Raw genomic sequence first — 8,251 nt, 5'->3', positions numbered from 1 at the left:
AGCTCCAGTCCCTGAAGGTCATGCCAACAGCACAGCAGCACACGCCTTCTCTAAACCCAGCGTGCCAACAGAACTAGCATCTGTGGAAAATCTTAGAAAAAAACATCTCCCCCACCCGATCCTCCCTGTTAAGACCATTCCCAAACATTTCAAGTAAAAATGCAATTTAAAAGATGAGGAATTTTACAAGTCTCATTAAGGGAGGGGGGAAAAGAATAAACTACCAGCCATTTCTCCAATGGACAGCTCCTCCAGACTCAAAGTGAAAGCTATTATCCATCCTCTATTTCCTAGAAACTGTAAACCTGTTGAGTTCAGATTATCCTGATACTGGATTTTCTTTTCTGGTTCCCTTGAGTCATCTGCCTTTAGGATTCTAGAAAGACCTAAGGGGAAAAGAACTCAAAACATATTTTGCCCCCATCCCCACAGAAACACTTTGCCCAGTTACCTCCCAACTACATAGTAGGAGACTTGCAGGAGACTGCAGTAGGTCATCTGTTCACAAAAACTAAAACTTCTCACAAACTGGTGGGATTGTGTTGGCTCTACCATTCATTTTCCCTCCAATCGGGTAAGACAACTTGCCATCTACCATTCTTCTGGGCCTTGGCAGTCTGCCCTCAAAAGCTTCAGACAAGATGAGAGAAGACATAAGCCTGAAAAAGAAAAACCTACGACACCCGGAACCGGCCTACAGCCCCAAAGAAATCCCTTTACACAGAAGCTTACAACTCCCCCATTACCATTAAGGCAAAATAAACAAGTTACCATCCTCAAGTTACAGAAAAACACCGCGTTGCCGACCTCACGGAATTTTACCGCACCACATGCTCTCCCTGCAGCCTTTCTTGCACACTGGCATGCTGGTCTAGGAGCCGCTATCTATCCTCTCCACAATGCCTGCTCGCCTCCTCTGCGCAGGTGCCAAGCCGCCAGCTAGCTTCTCATCACCAACTCCACTGGCTCCACCTCCTGGAATCCTTTCCTAGCTTCACCACAGCGTTAGGGCTCCTTCTTCCTAGCTTCCTCCACCGAACCGCACTGCTTCCTGGACTATCTTCACCAAACTGGCCTCGGGACTCCTGTCTTCCTAGGTTCACTGAATCCACTTCTGTGTAGACCTGGGTCAGCTGCCAACGCTAAGTCCTTAGGATTTTTAAAAGCACCTCAAGCTCAAAGTCCAACACAAAATGCTGATAATCTTGAAATTGTTAGCAAAAGTCCTTGGTTTTTCAAACAAAATTACGCTAAAGTTAAGGCTTTTAAAATTCTTCTAACTCTTCAAACACATTCTGCCTTAACTTTTCAATTCCTTCAGTCCTAGTAGGTTTGATTTCTAGCTTCACTCTGGTACAGTGGCCGTCTACACCACTCAAACTGCTCCGTCAGAAATTTGAATTTATGAATTTAAAAATAACTTCCTTATTCTTGAGAATTTACATTTTAGCCAACCTTTCGGTCAATCTTATCTTCTTTGCCTATCTTGAATGCTTGAATCCAAAGTTGTCTTAACTTGCTTTTCTATATCTTGCTTCTTCTAGTTTTCTTCTAAGTTTGTCATTTTCCTAGGTTCTTTCTTCTGCTTCCTACCATTACGTTTAAATGCCTTTCTGTCTTCTAAGATGCTTCGTCTTCTATTTTCCTATCTTCTCTACAGCTTTTCTTCTCTTTCCTGTACTTCTGTCTTCGTTTTCCACTTCAATTCCTAATCTTCCTTCTCCAATACTAAGCTACCAATTCCAATTATACTTCCGTTTCCACCTCAAATGCCTTGGAACATAAATATGCTTCAAATGACGCAATCTTTCCTGCGCCATTAACCGAAGGTCTTTCATAACCGCCTTCGACTTAACCTATTTTTCAATCTTTTTAAGCTTTACCTCATTTTAAAACTATTATCTATGATTTTAATGTTTTTAAATGGCATTTGGATTCTGTTTTAAGAAACCTTCGTTTTAGTCTACAAGGCTGACCTTCAAATTAAATGTTTTTAAAGGCTGTATTCCCTCCCTTTACAATCTTTTAAACTACTCCATAAAACCTTCGTTCTCAGCCTCCATCATATCTTATATTTTTCTTCTCTTCTCCCGTTTTAAACTCCTTAAATAAGGCTTCATATTTTCTCTTAAAAGCTTTTTACGCTAGAAGTTACTTTAAGAATTTAACGCTAAGCGTCATCTCCACAAGCTGCTCTATTTAACAATTTAAGTTTAGAGTTCTAATTTTTTTAATCTGAATCTTTTTAAGTAGAAACTTATCTGCGATGTCCTCAAGCTGCGTCTCCTGCCTCACCAGTCGCCTGCGCTCTCGCTGCCTGAATGCCTGACGCAGGGCCGGGAGGACCCGTATTTATGGGGCAAGGACAACTCGCACAACCGGAACCTCGTAACCTTCCACCAACTCGGTGAAGGAAGAAAAATAGTTCCTCTGGAAAGTTAAAAATAGAGCCTGACTTCCAAGTTTCTAGATTTTTCTGTAGTGTATTAAGTCCTTGCTAATGCAGGGAAATATTTAAGACGTACCAGGAAGTGCAAATAAGTTTGAAATCTTAGGTCACAAGATGAAAACCATAGACTGTGGAATAAACAGCTCATAAAAAACGGGAGCCCTTAAGTTTTTTCGGACAGGTATTAGAACACCTTTTGTGTTTTTCTGAGAGTGTTACTGGGGTTACTGCTCTTTTAAGTGTTAAATGCGTTTGCTGACCGCTTCCATTTTCTTTTCACTGCTTGCTCCATACGCGGCAGCCATTTCAGGAATGACAAAATGGAGGCTTCTCCCCAAACGGACTCCGGGCGTGCGAGTCGGTTGAGGTGACCCCGTTTGCCCTGTACTGGTTTCCACTCGGGACACCGAGGACACCCACCCTGAGGGACGGTCCGCGACCCCCGATGCTGCCCCCGCGGAGCGGACGTGGTTGTTTCGAGCCTGCTTTGGGGCGCCTTGGTGCTTGCCCACGTCAGCCATTTTAGGCTCCCAGCTCCTTCGACACTGTCAGCAAAGCCCAACAACGGCCGCGGACGCCAGGCTGAGGTCTGAGTCTAGCAACGCCGCCGGGGGCACGGCTCGTGCAGACAGACACGGTGAGCTCGGGGGTCGGCCGAGCTCGCCCCGGCGCAGACCCGCCCGTGCCCCAGCCCGCCGCGCCGGTGTCGGGGTGCACGGCCTTGGGGGTTTGGTTTTGGGTTTGTAATTGCGACTGAAGGGGAAGACGGCTCTGCGGTTACGGTTTTCCCGTATCCGGAGGACCGAGGAGAAAAGACCCCGCCGGTGGGGGAGGGAAGGCGAGCGCGCCGCGGGGACGAAGGCCGGGGGAGGGGCGCGGAGCAAGCTGGGCGCCGCGCAGGGATATGCAGGGCGTGAGCCGCCCCCGCCCTTTGTGAGGCGCCGAGTCGCGGGCGGGCGGGCGGGCGCGGCTGGTTCTAACCGGTTCCAGCCGGTCCCGGCGAAGGCTGGTTGCCGCAGCGTCTCTCTGCGCAGGCGCGTCTCTCCCCGCCCCCCGCGCCTGGGCCTAGCTGGGGAGTGACTGGCGTGGGGGCGGGGCGGCCGCGGGGTCCGTGCCGCCGCCGCTCCCTGCTCGCCCCCAGTGCCCGCGGGGACGCCCTGGCTTTGGTTGGCCTCTGTGCCGCCCGTTCGTTAGAAGTCATCACGCTGCCCCCCGTGTGTTTGTAGGAACGTCCCCTGAGTGCTTATACTTTATACTCCAGGAGTTTGCAAGGGAAGCGAGTCTCGGGCTGACCCAGTAGGTTGTAGGCCGCCTGGGTTTGTAGAAAAGAAATGGAGTCCTGTGAAACTGAGCGCTCCGGGGCACGAAGAAGTGCAGAGTTGGGCCCGCCGACGGGCTGGTTTCCCCGTCTCTCCCCAGATCTGTGCTCTAGGACCCGCGGACGGCCTGGTCTCCCCAGATCTGTGCTCTAGGACCCGCGGACGGCCTGGTCTCCCCATCTCTCCCCAGATCTGTGCTCTAGGACCTCTGAACAGGCAGGTGTGGGCCGTAGCTTCTCGGGCTGAGATGGCCGCCGAAGCTGAAGGAGTGAGCCGCTCTAGATGGGCGAGGGCGGCGGTCAGCACAGCCGAGCTCTGGCCTCCCTCCAGGCCCTTTACCTCCCATCCCAAAGCCATGGCCGGTTTATGCTTTTTTGCTTGTGGTTTGTTTTGTTGAGACAAGGTTGCTCTTGTGGCCTCGGCTGTCCTGAACCGCCTGCCTCTACCTCGGAAGTGCTGGCATTAAAGATAGGGGCCACCAGGCCTGCCTGGCTTCTTCAAGCAGCTTTCACCTGACCCTCGGGAAACTGCCCTGGTTTCCTTTCTCTGTCTCCAGAGAGCTGTAAAGAATGGAATGTTACTGAGATGAACGTTTGATGGATGCGCTCGGGGCTGGAAATTTTTAAATAGAGATTTAGTTCTGAGAGGACGAACACTTGAGTCACCTGAATTTACAGGCGGTGATTTGAGAGTCTGGGGAATTTGTGATTCGTCTAAAATTAGGCAAAGTTAAGTAGCAGAAGGTGTTCTTCATCGCTCATTTTCAACTCGCTCCCCCTTCCTCCCCCGACCTTCTGTTTCTGTCAGCAGCTGCTGGTTTTCTTGGGCTGCTAGGAGGGCCTAAAACATGCTCTGGAGCCCAGGAAAATGTTTAAAATTCCAGTGCGGTATTTCTGCAGGTTCGAGGCCAGCTTGGTCTTCATAGAGACCAGGTCAGCCAGGACAACGTTGAAGACTCTACATTTAAAAACAAAACAAAAGACTGTACAGTGTGGTGTGTTTTGAGACGGCCCAAGCTGGCCTGACACTCACTCTGTAGCCCTAGCTGGCCTCAGAACTCAAAGATCTGTCAGCATCTGCTTCCTGAGTGCTAGGATTAAAGGTGTGACTCACCTGTGGCGAAAACTAGAGGTGTTTTTGTTGTTGTTGTTGTTTTTTGAATCACTGCAGATAGGACCCTGGGCCTCAGGTAAACTAGACCTTCACAGAACTCTCCCTGAGCTCCTAAAGCTTGTTCATAAACCTATCGTTTCCAGTCCTTCACAGAGTGCTGTTAGAAAGGTTGTGTAGCACTGGGTTAACTCCCGGGTTTGGAGAGAGAGACAAAGGTAACAGCCTCTCAGGAAATGGGGCTGAAAGACACGGATTGGCAAAGGCAGAGAGAAAATTCAATGCTCAGTCCGTGAGAATACTCCCAGAGAATATTCTAGACAGTGACTGCCTTTCCTACTGCTAGGGCCCAGATGTCTGCTGTCTTCCCCATCCTAGGTTCTGCTTCGAAAACAGACTCTGGTAGTCTCCAAACCACTTTGATTCTTGCCTTTTTTTTTTTTTTTTTTAAAGTGGATCTTTTCTGGAATTTTCTTTTTTCAATATTGAGGATTGAACCCAGGACCTCAAGCTTGCTAAGTAGACATTCCATCCGTGAGCTCTATGCCCAACCCTCTTACTTTTTATTTTTTTATACGGAGTCTCACTGTGTAGCCCGAGTTGGCCCAAAGGCCAGCACCAATCAGAAGGAGAACAGGATCATTTCAGCCTGTCATCTGCTGCCCCTCAAGGCCCCAAATAGAAGCCTCGAGTTCCTGCCAGGCGGTGGTGGCGCACGCCTTTAATCCCAGCACTCGGGAGGCAGAGACAGGCGGATCTCTGTGAGGTCGAGGCCAGCCTGGGCTACCAAGTGAGTTCCAGGAAAGGCGCAAAGCTACACAGAGAAACCCTGTCTCGAAAAGAAAAAAAAAAAAAAAAAGAAGCCCCGAGTACTTGTTTCTGGCAAGTGTATCACTGACGAGCATCCCTGTGACCTTGGACAAGAATCCAATAGCTTCTGAGTGGTAATTTCCTAATGTGTAAAAAGAGAGGGTGAGAGAATCGATGGATGATGCTGATTCTGTAAAATGTAGTAAACAAAGGGGTGGGAGAGAGCATGGAAGATTTTAGCTCTCCTGGCTGTGGCCTGAGGAGTCATGACCCTGAAAATCACTGGAGCAGCACAAATTCGGAACCAGGATGCGGCCTGCTGTGGGGAAGGTGCCACCCACAACCCAGACAGAAAGCCCCTTGCAGGTGACAAAGGCCATCAGCCCTGGTCAAGAGGGTGGCTGCTGGGGTCTTTTAGTTTAGTCCCAGGGGTCCGGAGACCAGACTGGGCAAGGCCACCTGCTTTCCTTCCGGGCCTGTGGAACTACAGGCCATCCTGTGGTTTTCATCTGCAAGGCAAGGGGGCAGGGGGCGGCACTTGCCCAAGGAAACTACTTTCTTGTTTTCTGAAGACTGAATTTACAGTTCCCATCACCCACCCAGCTGCCCGCCTTCCCAGAACTGATTTTTGGAAAGGGCTTGGGAACACTGTGAGCCTCTAAGTCTGCTGCACAAACTTGGGCTCCTCCCACTGCAGGAAAAAACCCACGGAGATGATGAAGAAGCAGAGCTTTGTCGTGAGGGAGAGAGCGTTGTTTCCTAGGGAGCTTTGGACAGCTAACGTGTACCCTGTGTACCCTGGAGAGAAGGTAAAAACCAGTCGTTGAGGCCCAGACATACCCACCTCCCAGAGAACCCAGGTCCAGCAGAACAAGTTACAGGAACCAAAGTGGCTGTGTCACTGCGGGTCCCCAAGATGAGGTGGGGAAACAGAGGCCTGGCGCTCTGTCCCAAAACCAAAGTCACCAGGGCAGGAGGGGAAAAAAAGGGCAGTTGATCCTGTGAACACAAGGAACTGTCTTCTACATTTACCTCCTGCAGCGTTTTAGGAAGGGGGCGGACAGGGAATGGGGGGCGGGGAGCAGGTGGAAGGTCCTGTGGCTAAGCCTGAGCCTCCCTTTGATCCTAGACCCCCACGTGGAGAGAGAAGAGAACAGACTCTAGCAAGATGCCGGGCCTCTGACCTCCCAACACACAAACATGTTAAAAAGCCAGTTTTTCAAATTTAGGAAAGGTTTTGAATTAAATGGGACCCTCCCTGGGGATGAGAAAGCCAACTGTCGTGTCCCCCCCCCCCCCCCCCCGAGCCTCAGCTCCGCTGCCGCTGCTGCCGCTGCATTGCAGATCTTTCCAGAAGGCCTGCTGGTGACTGACCGAGCCAGATGAAATTCTCCAGAGCTATGGCTCTGGCCCTGCAAGGCCCTACTGGCTCCATGCCAACATTTCTGGTTCCTAGGTGTCTCCCTCTAGTCTCCCCTCCTTTGGGGCCAGTTGGTCTTGGATGGAGGAGTAACTAGCCTCCTCTCCCCCAGCTGAAGGCTGCCTGGCTCCTCTTGACATTTACCCAGCGTGTTCTGTCCCTAAGACATGGGAGCCCTATGTGAGTGCTTCCAGCCCTCACGGCAACCCTGTGAGAGAGAGGGTGCTGGTACCCCTTAGGCCAGGCAGAGCCATCTCTTTGTGGCAGCAAGACCTAGCACATAGCAGGGGCTCCGTATGCACCGAGGAATGGCTACATGAGTAAGGGGTGTGTGTGTGTGTGTGTGTGTGTGTGTGTGTGTGTGTGTGTGTGGTGTGTGTGTGTGGTGTGTGTGTGTGTGTGTGGTGTGTGTGTGTGTGTGTGTGTGGTGTGTGTGTGTGTGTGTGTGTATGTGTGTGTGTATGTGTGTGTGTGTGTGTGTGTGTGTGGTGTGTGTGTGTGTGTGTATGTGTGTGTGTATGTGTGTGTGTGTGTGTGTGTGTGGTGTGTGTGTGTGTGTGTGTGTGTGTGTGTGTGGTGGGGGGGGTTAGCAGGTGTATATAGTTGGTAGAACACTTGCCTAGTATGTAGGAAACCCCAGCACCACATAAGTGGGCATGGTGGCCCAGGCCTATAATCCCAGCTCTTGGAAGGTGAAATGGAGAGGATCAGGAGTTCAGTGTCATCCTCCCCTACTTAGGAGGTTCAAGATCAGCCTGAGCTACAGGTTCTGTCTCAAAACAAAGCAAACTGGAATAGTAGCTCTTTTGAGATTTACAGCATACAACGAGGGCTTTTTCTTTCTTTCTTTTTTTTTGGGGGGGGGGTTTCAAGACAGGGTTTCTCTGTGTAGTTTTGGAGCCTGTCCTGGATCTCGCTCTGTAGACCAGGCTTGCCGTGAACTTGCAGAGATCCGCCTGACTCTGCCTCCTGAGTGCTGGGATTAAAGGCCTGTGCCACCGCTGCCCAGCTCAGGGCTTTTTCTATACACCTCTAGTTTCCAGCCATTCCAGAAGCTGAGGCAGAAGGGTCCCATGAGCCCAGGAATTCGAGACCAGTCTGGACAACATAGTGAGCTCCCACCTCAGCAATAATAACACCAAC

The 8,251-nt window shown here is 50.5% G+C and overlaps 1 long non-coding RNA gene across 1 annotated transcript; it reads left to right on the top strand.

Annotated features, from left to right (window-relative positions):
* The first annotated feature begins 5,731 nt into the window (after positions 1-5,731).
* Positions 5,732-6,903, top strand: LOC131897822 (uncharacterized). The gene is made up of 3 exons (XR_009375811.1): positions 5,732-5,822; positions 6,386-6,497; positions 6,818-6,903. It is a non-coding gene; the product is annotated as an uncharacterized LOC131897822 (long non-coding RNA).
* The last annotated feature ends 1,348 nt before the right edge of the window (positions 6,904-8,251 follow it).

Source organism: Peromyscus eremicus, chromosome 1 (assembly GCF_949786415.1).
Source record: "Peromyscus eremicus chromosome 1, PerEre_H2_v1, whole genome shotgun sequence".
NCBI lineage: Eukaryota > Metazoa > Chordata > Mammalia > Rodentia > Cricetidae > Peromyscus > Peromyscus eremicus.
The sequence above is the reverse complement of the archived record's forward strand: the minus strand, read 5'-3'. Positions and strand labels throughout refer to the sequence as shown.